A 14,130-nucleotide genomic window follows, 5' to 3' on the forward strand; every position below is an offset into this window, starting at 1 on the left:
CTTGAGAGTAGTCCTGTGGAGAAAGACTTGGGGTCCTGGTGGATGAGAAGCTGGATATGAGTCAGCAGTGTGAGCTTGTGGCCTGGAAAGCCAACTATATTCTGGGCTGCATTAAAAAGAGGAGTGGCCATCAGGGAAAGTGAGGTGATTGTCCACTCTACTCATCTCTTTTGAAGCCCCATCTGGAGTACTGCTTTCAGGCCTATGGCCCCCAGCACAAAAACAACATGGAGCTCTTGGAATGGATCCAGAGGAGGGCCACTAAGATGATTAGAGGGTTGGAACTCTTCTCCTATGAAGAAAGGTTGAGGGAACTGGGCTTGTTTAGCTTAGAGAGGAGAAGACTCTGGGGAGACCTCATTGTGGCCTTCAAATACTTGAAGGGAGCATATAAACAGGTGGGGGAACGTCTGTTTAAAAGGGTGGATAGTGACAGGACAAGGGGGAATGGTTTTAAACTAAGACAAGGGAGGTTTAGGTTAGATATTAGGAGGCAGTTTTTCACACAGAGGGTGGTGATGCACTGGAACAGGTTGCCCAAGGAGGTTGTGGATGGCACATCCCTGGAAGCATTCAAGGTCAGGTTGGATGTGGCTCTGGGCAGCCTAATCTAGTGACTGGTGACTCTGCCTGTGGCAGGGGGATTGAAACTAGATGATCTTTAATGACCTTTTCAACCCAGGCCATTCTATGAATCAGTATCTTTATAGATGTTTTAAGCACAAGTGTAAATATTCATAACCACATTTTCTAAAATTAAAATTTTGTGATGAGGCTTCAAAACACAAACATGTCTTTTACTGATATGGAAGATGATCTGCAAGAACAGTGTTAGCCTGTTTATCATCCTGTACAAATGGTAACTGCTTTTACTGTCGAATTCTGAAAAAAAGATAAACATCTCTGATGGTCACACAGTCCCAAGACCCCAAAAACAATGTATCCCACAGGGAGGCTGCCAGGAGTGTGCAGAGAAAGGGCAGGTTTTTTGCTGTCATACCACCAGCTGCACCTAGTCTATCTCACAAGTAAGGACAATCATGGCTATGATGACATGTTTTGATGACTTGCAGTATGTATATGCCCCTCATGCCTATGTAACTTGAAGAACTCTTAGGAACAGTGATGTGTTCTCATGCCGAAGGACTTCAGGGACTGACAAGAAGCCTTTCTAGATCTCCATTCATGATTTCTGTACTTCAAGATGATACAAAGAAAATCAAGAAAAATGAATCTGTTTGAAAAGAAAGAGAATAGCAACAATTTTGATTTTATTTATTTATTTTCAGTGAAGCTATACATCTTCCTGAAAATTCTATTCACCTTCAACTTCCATTTCAGAAACCATTCTGAAGTTTGGATCTTCATGACACAAACTGAGTGCTTTGTACTGTCTTGTATGTTCTTTTTAGTAGTTTGATTTTCCAGGATGACATTCTTATCATTAGAATTTGTCCCCCTTCTGCAGTCAGAAACTGGAATAGTTTGTAATCAAAGGCTGTGTTATTACATGTACGCTGCATGTAATTCCCAACAAAGCAGCTGTCGGTGACACAGTGTATTTGATCTTCTAACAGCTGGGCTCTATGTTGGAAGTTAATGTATTACAGCATTTTCTTCAAATGTTCTGTGAAGCTAATAAAATGTAATACCAACACTGCACTGCAATGCTTGGTTTCACTCCCTGGAGTTGGATGCAAATCTGAAGTGGATTGTTGTCAGTTTTACTCAACAATACTGCTGTATGTTGTCAGAATTATCTGAAATAGTAATTCATGCCTTTCCTGTAAAAATCCCAATTGATAAGGACACAGCTACTGACAGTTTAGGAGATTAAGGCTTTGCAGATGTGGGACAGATCTTGTTGAAAAGTTGGCTTTGGTCAAAGAAAGATTCATCTAGATTGCCAGTGTTACAAAAGAAAAGAAAACAAGAACAACAACAAAGTGAATGAGCAATGAGAAAATGAGCAAATTTATTATTATTATTATTATTATTATTATTATTATTATTATTATTATTATTATTATTATTATTATTATTTTATTGTGGAACAATAGGCAAAAAAATGGTGTATTGACTCTCTCTTTCATTTTTTAACTAAAAGAATGCACTATCTTAGTAAATATAAATGAAACATTTTCCATGACGAGGAATGAATAGCATTGTAACTGTGTATAATATATTCTAGTTTAGAATCTTAGTGCTATACAAGCATGCATCTTGACTTCTTAAGATTATTTAAGAGTAATAATGTCTTCAAATGTTCCTGATATACAATGTATATCAATGAATCAACTTGTTTAAGTTGACTGATATGAGCAGAGTGTTTTTTTGTTGTTGCTGTCTTTTGTTTTTTGTTTGACAGGATAATTGAGACACAAAGTGCTTGTCAGTGCTTGAAACAGAGTTTCTATAACAATGGTCCTTTGAAAAGAAAGCATTCTGATACTTATCAGGGAAGAAATGTCAACAGTATGATGCCTTATCTTTTTGGACTCATTAGCAGAGAAATCTGTACTACACTGTATGGAAGTGTATGTCACTCAACACTCCTACTGTTGAATGTAGGAAGAGATGAAGCCTTCTCCTGCACTACCTCAGATTTGGTAATGCTGATAAATAATATTTTTTCAGTCTTCTTGTTTTATAGTAAAAATTTTCTGAAGAGGGGAAGTGAAGTTGGGGGTCTTTTCCCAGATGACAGGTTATACAGGAACAGCACAAAGCAGTACTGGGGAGGTTCAGACTGGGCAGTGGGAAAAAAAAAAAAAAATTTATGTTGAAGCTGATCAACACTGGAACAGGCTTCCTTGAGAGATGCTTGATCATAGAATCATAGAAACATAGAATGGCTTGGGTTGGAAAGGAACCTAAAGATCACCCAGTTTCAAACTCCAGTCATGAGAGAGTTGCCCCTCACCAGCTCAGACTGCCCAGGGCCTGTCCAACCTGGTCTTGAATGCTTCCATGGATGGGTCATCCACAGCTTCTCTGTGCAGCCTAGGCCAGTGCCTCACCACCCATTCAAGGCTATATTACAGACAGCCCCCAGAAGGATCAGCTCTCTGTCAGCACATCTGCACTTATTTTCCTATTGATCATCTGAGAAGTAATTGTTTCTGCTTTTCCCCACAGTTACACAGATTATCCTCTGTGCATCTCCAGGATTTGGACGAGCATGGGTCTTTCCTTGCTCTGAGAACCTCATCCTCCTTAAAGAAATGCTGAATGCAGATCAGTGTACTCTTTACAGCAGTAGGCATTGTAATAGTTCAGGATATTACTTATCCTGATAAACTGTTATTGTATCATGTTAAAGAAAGCTTACAAGCAACAGCTAAATAGCTAAATAAGTATCTTCGTGTCAATGGTCAGGGCTGTGAGACTGCAGCTAACAAATAGGAAGGTATATGTACTGCACTTATATTTAATTCTCAGGAAACAGAGCCATTCCCTTTCCCATGTGGACAGATGTTGAAATAAGAAGAGGTGTGTCTTCTCTTCAGTGCTCTGGTGTTTCTCAAGAAAACTTTGGTAATTTTGTCTTGTTCTTTAGAGACTGCGACATTGATAAACTGCAAAAATCAGTCATAGTAAAAGATGGCAGTAAGGAATGAAAGGCCAAGCTCACTGCTGGATTAATTAAACTGGTTTGTATGGATCTTTTGCAATTATATTATAGATTAAAGGGCTAAAGATGTTACAATTCAAAATAAACTGCCACTGTTTCTCTCAGCATCTAAGTTCAGATAAGTTAAGCTGGTGATGCTGAGCAGATCACGAAACAGCACGAACAGACCATTTGTCACAGTGAACTGGAATCCACGTATCGATAAGCACAAACACAAACACACAAATAACCATCATCCACATGGCTCAGAGCAGAGGAATACTCTTTCCATATTTTTCTGAAACATTAAAAAACCCAGAGATTAGTATGGGTCAGAAAACTAGGATGTTATTCCTCTCTGATACTGCTATTGTAGTTGAAGGACTTTTTTTTCTTAAGCAAATACATCTCAGAGTGTAGCATATTACACATGGTATAGCTTTGAGTTCATTCTAACTTATAACAACCACTGTTTTCTTCATCTGCCTTTATGCTGTGCCACAGGAATATTTACTGGTTCTTTTCCTTTATACCATTGATGGCATATTTCTGTTTTTATAGTGCACTTTCAGTGTGAGTGTTGAAGTCAGCCTCCTTGTTCATGCAAGAGGAGGCGACATGCCATGCAGTTACATTCACAGTAGAGATGACCCCTGCTTACACAAAGCAGCCACAAACCTTTTCCCTCACCTCCCTTTGATTTGTAGCAATGCTCCTGGGGCTGAAAACCTTTGTGTCCTCAATGCTTAAAGATGCCTTTGGCTTTAAAATGCTGAGGTAGGAGTAAAGGCGGTCTGTCCCTGGTAATTCTGAGAAAGGTAGCTTTGCATGCAGACTTTGTGTTCTTTATATGTGGGCTGTTGAACTCTCTTCTTGGGGCACACTAATGAACCAGTGTGGCAGTAAATCTCACAGAGGGTCCCAGCAGATGCTCACATCTACAAAACTGGTGTAAATCTGGGGCCTGGTGTAAATCAGAGGCTGGAGGGGTATCTTAAGGTACTGTACCACTGCTGAGATTTGCCCTATAACCTTCCTCCTTGTGGTTCTGAATGGGGAAGAAAAAGATTGAATACTCACTGCAATAGCAACAGTCAATAAAACAAAGTGTGCTAGATTGCATACTTAATACTTTCCTATGCAATAGGACTTAGAACCACATTCGGCTGAACATTTGAGTTTCTAAAAAGCATCACATTTGTAAACATGCAACATACATTACAAAAAAAAATCAGTAATTCATAACTTGATTTTAATTTCATGATCTTTCCCCCAGAAAAAAGGATCAAATCTGCCTTACAGTTATCTTAAAGAATAAATTAATCATGTCTGTATTTCAGTAAGGATTCTTTCTCCTTTTTGATGAGCTGGGTGAACTGAAAAGATTTTAGACCACAACTCTCTCTCTTAGTTTTCAGTGCACACACAAGAGTTTGTGTGTGTGTGTGTGTGTGTGTCTGAGTGCACACAGCAGACAGGCAGCCAGCAGAAGTGGGAAGAAAAAATGAGCAAATGCTATTAACAGGAGCTCAGTTTCTAGTCCAAACAGACTTAACTAGCAGAAGGGGAAGCGAAGATCCGGGGGCTGGCTGCCAGAGAAGCATTGCTGAGTGTAAACACTCCAAAGCATCTCAGAATGCCCTTATCATAGGCAGCCCGAAAGCAGTTGTGCTCTGGGGCTCTGCAACCAGGAGCAGTCCTGCAAGCGAGGAGTGTTTATTGTCGACTATTAGGACGAAGAAAACTACAGCCAAGCTGACCAGAAAGACTGGAATTTCACCTCTCTCTCTCTCTCTGTCTTTCCCTCTGTCGCCCACTCATTGGGTTTCTTTCTCTGCCAGCTTTTAAAACCAGAGATTACTGGGTCAGTGACACTCATTATTCCTTCCACGCAGCATGATCTTGGGCTCAGCCTCCCGAAGTAATACTGCAACCTGTAAGTATCTGCTTCAAGTTTGTTGTATTCCATGAATCCTGTTTTGTTTGTGCTTGTAGTAGTCTTTAACGGCTTAATGAATGCCTCAACGAGGCACTCGCTCTGTTTTTGTACTTAGGGTGGGTGAAAGCTCAGTTCTGTAAGAGGGAACAGGCACTGCATTTTGCTGGTTGTTTTGTGGCTCCAAGTAACTTAGTTTACACTAAGGTTTGAGTTGATACAGATTTTCCCCTACGCTGGCTGTCTCCCACCAGCACTAATAAAACTTTATGCTTTTATGTTTTATAAAAGCTTGGAAACAGTTAGTGAGAATTCTTTTATTACAATTGTCTTTTTAATAAAAGCACACTGGGGCAGAGAAATGTGATACACTGCACTGAAAAAAAAACACCCATGAAAACTTTCAGTAGTAGTGAGTCTCTGGAAAAAAAGTTTTAATGAGTGCTTCAGAATTGTAGACTTTTATTTTGCAGCAGGTATCTGTAAGAGCTTTCACATGTTTGTGTGTATTTAGACAGCTGACTTTATTTATCTGAATCAGATGGGTGTTCATTGATCATATGTATGTGTAAATGTTTACATGTTTCTGCACATGGAGGCATGCTTGTGGTCTTTTCGTTTCTTGCTCCCTTTTATATGCTTGTAATTAAACTCTGAAAGAGCTTTTAGAGATTAGTTTCTCTCACATTGTGCTGTTCTGAGATACTTCAGCAAGTCCTGTAGGCAATCACACGCAGTTTCTTGAAATAGTTACTGAAAGGGTATTTCACAAACTGCATATTTTGCTGTTCATGGACTTGCAGAAATTCATCATCTCAGCTCACTCAGGACTGCTATTACTTCAGGCCAAATGCATCCCTGCTGTTGGCATGTGCCCGTGTGTCTGTGGGAGGCCTTGACACTGCAAACCACCTGCTGCTTGCACAGCAGAAGTGCACACACGTCTGTAGAAGTCATCCCACCTCATTACTCTTACTTGGGTGTGACTGCTGTGGGCCTGCCAACATTTTTGTTACAGTTTTTCCCTGGTATTTATTTTGCATGCAACATGAGTGTGTGCAGCTTGCTTTGAGAGAACAAGCTGGTTTGCATTGAGGTACATCAGAGTTTGAACATTATCTTCACAGATCCCTGCTCTGAGGAAAGTTAAGCAAATGTTCTGACAATGAACAAATAACTTCCTTGGCAATGACTTGAATTTTTAACTGGAGCAGCTCCGTGACTTTTCCCACATCAAATTAATTTTCTGCAGTCCTTGAGGGATCTATTGTAATCACGTCTGTGATATTAACTGCTGCACAACAGAATTTATTAACGGAGAAAAGAAATACTGACCAACTGCATTAATCTATCTAACAGTGAATTTAGATGGCAGTAGTAATGTGTAGTAACAACAGCACAGTAACACAGCACTAATTAGCACTACATTAAAAGTGGAATCTGCTTGGTTATACCAGCTGAAAAGTTATACCTGCACTAAGGCAAGCTTCTCCCATTTTCTGGGGCTCTGTGGCCATAACTGCATTCCCTGATTAACTTCCCTTGAGCTAATGATGGCTGCAAGGGCTACAACTGCTGCAGCAAGGGCATCCATGCACAAATTCATGGTTTCAAAACTTGCAGCATAACATCTTCAGGATGATGTAGCTGCCTTCTGGGCAATGGGGCAAGAGAACTAAACAGGCTGTCTTTGGGAAGTTGCTATCCCAACTGCTATCTCTAGCTGCTATCATTGTGAACAGCATTTCAAAGAACTCTGATAGCTGGCTGTGAAGATAAACCTTAGTTGGACTGTGATTTTCTGACTAATGTCACCTCCAGTTCTCTGAAGGCATTGCATCACCAGATAAGCCAATAGGCTGTAGCTGCAGCGTGCAGGTATCCAGAATACATAAGGATATGCTTTTAATAAAGAACACTTCATAAAAGAAGAACTTCGCGATTTTGGATCTGGGATGATCTTGATGGGAGGTGCAATTGTTCGGCCTAGTGCAAGCTTTTGTTTATCAATCGTAATTTGTAAGGAAGCATACTGCTTTTGAGTAGTATTACAGGTTTTTTAGAATTTCAGAATCATTGTTGATTTATACAAAGGGAGAAGCAAGCTCCCTTCACACTACTTTGGAAACTGAAATTTACGTCTGCCCTAAGTCCACTCTCTTGCGCTTGGATATGCAAAAACAGGAGAGTGTCTCTTTGGAGATACATGTTTTTCTCCCAGAGCATAGCAGCAATCTTGGTGAAAAGCTCAAACAAACCGTTCAATTGAACATGTCCAAGGCTCAGAGAGATTGAATCTTTTTGTGGGAAAGTGTAAACCACACCATCTACCACCTGTTAAGACTTAGGCATTAAAAAAAAAATCCTTGGTGCAGCACATGCAGCATATTGCTGCTCTTGCTCAGTTCTGTAAGAAGCAGAGCGAGCTTGTCCTTGTATAGAGTGGTCTGCAATATCCTCTTTTACAGAAATTCAGAACTTTTTCTATTAGCATCAATGTTCATCATTCCTCTCTTCCCAAAAACCAGACAACTAGTAACAGTATGTAAAAACATTCAAACCACAAGCTGTGGTCCTCATGGACTTTTATCCATAAGAAGGAGTCAGGCAGAGTTTGCAACCCCACCGCCCATTTGTTGCTTTGCAACATGCAGCACAAGGCCAGGCACTGCCACAGAGCTTCCTGAGTATTGCTACTGCTATTGAGCAGATACGTATTGCTACGGAGACCTGTGGTGTGTCAGTGGTACTGCTTTTCGTCACCGCTGTCAGACAGTCATTTTGCAGAAGTATCAGAAAATGCAGCTCATGGTGCAGAGAAACTAAGTCACTGTTGTACAGTCAGACACAGGTTCCTGTCCCTTTCTACTGCACAGGAGGCTTTTTCAGTTCCTGTTCAGTGGACTTTCAGGCTGGGGATGTGTTCAGACCTCCTCTAGCACCTCATGTTTGAGATCTGGCCATAGCTTGTGCAAAGGCCATGGAAAAGAATGGGGCTACAGAGATAGAAGCTTGGTGTTCTCAGACAAGCAATGAATGCAGTACCCCAGTTTTTGCCTTCAGGTGACAAATTAATGACTTGAGCTGAGGCTAAGAATTTTGTCCTTGCAGGACAGAGTACAATGGTCACTGACAAGTCCTAGGCCGTGTTTGTCTTGTTTCTCTTCTAAGCATTACTAGTTGCTTGCTAAAATGAAACATCTGTTATAAGTTAAAATATCTCGGGAGACTACTCCCTCCTTTCACCTTTCCATGGTTTCCATTATTAGATATGTTTTTCATAATCATTTTAAAGTCCGTTTCTGTTTGGACCAGGGATATCTATTCCTCCAACTACTTGTTCCAGATTGCTCTTCTGTGAGGAAGTGTAGTTCTTGTTCCCTCTCTGCAGTTTATATGATTGTACACAAAGCCAAAAGAAAGGCTAATCTAGTAATTTGGCTTTACTGCTTACGCAAGTTTTCTCCTAGTTTTTACCCTCTGTCCCATGTCTGAGAATCACCAGTATCAGTCTCTCCCTCCTCTCCTTCACGTTTAAAATTTAATCACTAAGCATTGTTCTGCTGCAGCAAGAGGACAACAGCGGGAGATGTAGTCATGTCTGGATGTGCTTTACGTCCTGCACATTTTTAATTTGATGAAGAAAGGTCTGTTCATCGGCTGTGCAGTGAAATATTTGTTGTTTCTTTACTTTAAAAAAAAAAAAAAAAAAAGCAAAGGTTTTGTCAAAAAACAAACAAACAAACCAGAAAAGAGCATGTAGCACAAAGAAGAAAAGTGCCACATAAGCATTTATAAAATCAGCACATTCCTTTTTAGAGTGCTTAATTTGGCTGTGGCCTGTAATCTTTCTGTGTAGTGTGTGGAACAAAGATGTTAAATAACAAACAGTTGAAGGAGGTTATGGATTAACTGCACATTCTGAAGTGGCAATCTCCCAGTTAAACATCTTAGGGTCCTTTAATTGCTCTGGGCTAACTTTTAGTTGCAAAATAACAGTCATCTCTGTTTCCTAGACACTGTGCAAGGCCACTATTTTTTTTCTTTAATCTGTCCTTTAAAAAAAAGAAAACAAAAAACCACGGTCCTTCTGTTTCTTGTAAACTTCCCCTGGTCCTCATTAAAACAAATCAGGCCAACTCCCACCCCACAACTGTCCTCCATAACACCTTTTAAGCTATGCGAAAGATGAGGGTAATTTCCAATGCCATTCTTCAGTGAAATCTCTCAGACAACTGGAGGTTTTGTCGCACAGAGAGAAGCTCTTGAGCTCTTGTCCAAATCTCAGTGATGATTTTGGATGCCATTGCTGTTCAGGTTAGCTAGTGATTACAGATTTTTTAGTTAGATTTCAGGTGTTACAACTGAGAGCTACTGGTGTTCTTTCTGATCTTATTTTTCAGTAGTTTTGCATTAGTAGATACCTCTCCACATCTCCTTTGGGATTAGACTGTAACTACATGCTACTAACTTTAATTACATTCCTCAGAATCAGACTCAGGGATACATACCTTCATAACTTTAAGTAATTAAGAATCACCTGAAATCTTCATTGATATTTACATTCTTTAAAGTAAATTCTATTCATACAGGCCTTGCAGTGATACATATATATATTTGAAAGATTATCTAAAGGACCAGTTCTACTTTTGCCACAGCTGGATGGGTCCTGCACAGATTTATGTTCCCTCCACAGTTGGAAGGGTATCTAACATTCCAGAACTTGTACACAAGTTTAGGGACTCACAGTTTCCCTTTCCTTCCCTTCCTCTCTCTTTCCTTCCCTCTTGAAAGCCGGTTGTATTTAGTGAGAACACTTATGTTTGTAATTAACCACTGCATAATTTTTCACATATGCACTAATATCTGTAAAGGAAAATAGTTTTAGCATTTGTAGAAAATGTTTAACAAATGGTATATGAAGTTCTCAGTCACTCTCCACTAAACTGCCTCCAGTATGCATTGTTTCTCCTTTAGCTCCTCAGAGTCATGTCTATTGCCTTTCCAGAGGTTCCCTTTCCCTCTGCCTTCTTACTCAGGATCATCTGAAGAGCAGAGAGAGGGTTCCACTGACAGATGAGAAGCTTTTCAGAGCCCCCTTGCTGAGTGTCCCTGGTGCCTTGGATACATCCTTAGGGTCATGCTTTGGGCCAAGAAGAATAACCATTGTCCAAATAAGTGGAGGCAGACTCCTTTTCCAGGTTCCCAGTTTAGGGGTTGGATTTGTAAGTCTACATCCAATCATGCCAAAGAGGTCTCCTTGTATATTACCACACCAGTATGGTTTTAAATTCAGTATCTTCAGAATCACTCTACAGTTTGGAGGGCACAATGCAGTGTTTTGCAAATATAAACCAGGTAATTAGCTTGGGCCCAGAAAACTGTGGCATCACGACTATAGAATCAGAGCACAATTTCAGTTTTAAAAGATGCCCTTGTTATCAGACAAAAACACCAGCCTGAAAGATGACTCCTTAAGACCAATGTGATATTAAGAAGCAGTCAATATTTTACTGTGGCACTGGATGCACAGGGGGCAGCTCCACCTAAACACGCGTGACTGTCTTGAAATACCCTCAGCTTATATTCATTACTTATGTAACATATGCAAACATTTTCCTGTACAGTACATAGATATTCCATACTTCCCCATAAAATCATTAACGTAGGGTTCTGCCTCATCGCACATGTTCAGACTTTTTGTGGTGGTGGTCCCGCGACCTTCTGTGGTCATCCTTAGTTCAACTTTCTGATCTTTTTACCTTATTAGGGATGGAAAGTTCCTTTGCAGGATGCTTTGCTGACTACAGCCCCAGAAGGCTAGCTGTTACTGGTTCTTATCTTTGGAGTGCCTTTGTGGAGTAGTCTTGACAGGTGAGCAGAAATCACCTGAAAACAATCTATCTTCTGTTATCTAAAGTGGTCATGATGCTCCACAACACCTGCAGATAACTTCTCACAGAGAAGTGTGTTCCATGGTGTGCTTGTAGTGTTTCTTTCTTTCCCGATATCTAAGGTGAATTTCCCTTGCTCAGTGTTTTGTTTGCTGCACCTTGGCCCTTTGGTACGCAAATCCAGGTTCTCTTACATGCCTGAGAGTAGCAATAAGCTTCCCCCTCAGCCCCTTCTTCAGGCTGATCAAACCCAGCTGTCTCAGACTCTCTTTGTAAATAATGTGCTCCAGACCCTGGTCATCAGTAACCCTGCAAGTAATGCAGAATACAACACTACACTGGCACGACTGCTTTGCTTCTGACACACAGCTTGCCTGGTTCAGGTATTCTTGCCTTCCAGCCAAACCCTTAGAAAATCAATGAGAAAACAATTTAAAGATGCTGTACTAATCTTCCTAAAGTGTTGCTACCAAAGCCCATTATTAGCCTCTACATTTATCTGAAATAACATGGTGTATTTGAAATTAATGCCTCAGCCTTTTGTTCTTTCTGGATACATAGGTGACACACCATGGAACGGCAGGGGTGAACCAGGCTCAGCTATTGTGTGGAGGGCAGAGCAGTAGGGAGGCTGAAAGGATCTCTTGTAATTTCATTTTGCTAGTGAGATTATGCTTCTCAAGAACTTCACTCAGCTACAGAGGGAGGCGGCCCTATAGGATCACTTGCAGGAGCATATGGGGCAAGCATATGTGTACAGTGATTGAAGAATAATGCCTGCAGGCAAAATCATTTAAATGAAGACTCTAAGACACAGTGACACTGTGGGACATATTTTGTGACAGAGAATGTCTTACACTTTTGCTGTAAAATTGGACAAAATGCTTGTGACTCCTCTGGGAGACTTCCTGCTCTCAGTGTTTGGTGCAAGGTAAGAAAAGGAACTACCACCTGTCCCTGAGGTTGGTATCTGTACTTAGTCCTGGGTTTTATGGTGGGTGCCAGAATGTAGACTGACTTTCACCAGGGTGTACAAGGAATCCAGTGCTCTGCAAATGCAGCTACTTTCATTGTAAATAAATTCCCCAGTCTGGTGTTAAGGAACTCCAGCTTACCGGGATTGTCATCAGCTGTAAATCATAGAATCATAGAATGCCCTGGGTTGAAAATGACCTTAATGATCACCTATTTTCAACCCCCTTGCTCTGGGCAGGGTTGCCAACCTCTAGACCAGGCTGCCCAAAGCCACATCCAGCCTGGCCTTGAATGCCTCCAGGGATGGGGATCCACAACTTCTCTGGGCAAATCACTGGGTTTATGCTTCAGCAGTGATAACTTCTTAGCACTTTGTTGAGCTTCCAGTTAGAGTCTAGAACTCCTAACTGGTTCCTTATCTGAACCTCTGAATGGCTGAAGGGACTAGATCTGCACTGAAGTCAGTCAAAATTTATTCATGCCTTTCTTCCTCACCAGTGGAGTCAAAGGATTTTAAACCAATTGCAGGTTGTATGTCAGGAATTTCCTGGGATGCTAAAGCCAGGAATTAGGACAAGAGCGGAGCAAATGAAACAGGTGAAATCGGAGCACCTCTCCATGTTTTGCAGATGATATTTTTAGGATTCAAAGTTTATTTCTGAAAAAAGTTCTAGCAATCCATGAACTAGGTAACAAGCACAAGTCAAATACTCCGGTAAAAATGTGCATGTGCTGAGAGCCCTACCTTCTCATTTGGAAGCTGAAGCCTAATCTACCTTTTTTCCAAGCTGTCCTTTGTGGTAATGCAGACTATGTTTTAAAGCTGTGATATGTAGGAAGACGAGTGCTGTCTCAGTGTGCTCATTTTGCTGGTGAAATAAAGAGAGATACATGCTTTTTTTTGTTTGTTTAAAATCATTTTATGGAAAGCTCACTGTTGATAGTGCTGTATTTATACAGTGTAACTAAGTAGTCAGAATACTAAAAATCTGTAAGAACCTGAAGGAGTGCTTGGAATTTTTTAGGATTAATTTAATTATACTTAATTAAATCAATGTTGTTGCATATTCTTTGGGCCATAGATTCAGTTGCTTTGGAGGGCTGTATAAAGATTTCAACAGTGCAATGAGGTCTCCCCAGAGCCTTCTCTTCTCCAAGCTAAACAAGTCCAGTTCCTTCAATCTTTCCTCATAAGAGAGGTGCTCCAGTCCTCTGATAATCTTAGTGGCCCTTCTCCAGACCCACTCCAAGAGCTCCATGTCCTTCCTGTAGTGGGTATAAGAGACTTCATGTAATTTCTTTTTTCTTATGATCTATTGTTCCTTATTACCATTTTTAAATTTTATTTTATTTTATTTTAACTTTTCCAAATGAAGATCTAAAGCTGTACTACGCATCTTTTTTTTCTTTACTTTTTTTTTTTTTTTTTTTGAAAAAGAAACACTTCAGCTTTGTAGTGTAGTCAATAGAGACATCCAGGAATAATCACTGTAGAAGGAAAAATAGAGAGGCACAGTGAATGTATTCTAAACTAAAGGTTAAATGCCTCCTCTCTCTCCATCTTCCACCATTAAATGGCAAAACAATAATGCATTTAACAAAGTACTTTTAACACTTCCTCTACTTTACATGCAACTGCAGTGAATCCAAACAAATGCTTCCTTTGAAATTATCAGGATACTCGGACTCTTTAATTAAAATGCTATTTAGCT

General features: G+C 40.3%; 1 protein-coding gene across 5 annotated transcripts in view; it reads left to right on the plus strand.

The window, feature by feature from the left end:
* Positions 1 to 5,067: 5,067 nt before the first annotated feature.
* FREM1 (FRAS1 related extracellular matrix 1) overlaps positions 5,068 to 14,130 on the plus strand; it is a 65,862-nt gene continuing 56,799 nt past the window's right edge. For 2 of the 5 annotated variants that reach the window (XM_032441205.1, XM_032441206.1), the window contains exon 1: positions 5,069 to 5,549. The gene's annotated coding sequence lies outside the window, so the exon portion shown is untranslated. Of the gene's footprint in view, positions 5,550 to 14,130 lie in introns of all 5 variants that reach the window. The other 3 variants (XM_032441207.1, XM_015849035.2, XM_015849034.2) reach the window with 3 other exon arrangements.

This window comes from Coturnix japonica, chromosome Z (genome assembly GCF_001577835.2).
Source record: "Coturnix japonica isolate 7356 chromosome Z, Coturnix japonica 2.1, whole genome shotgun sequence".
NCBI lineage: Eukaryota > Metazoa > Chordata > Aves > Galliformes > Phasianidae > Coturnix > Coturnix japonica.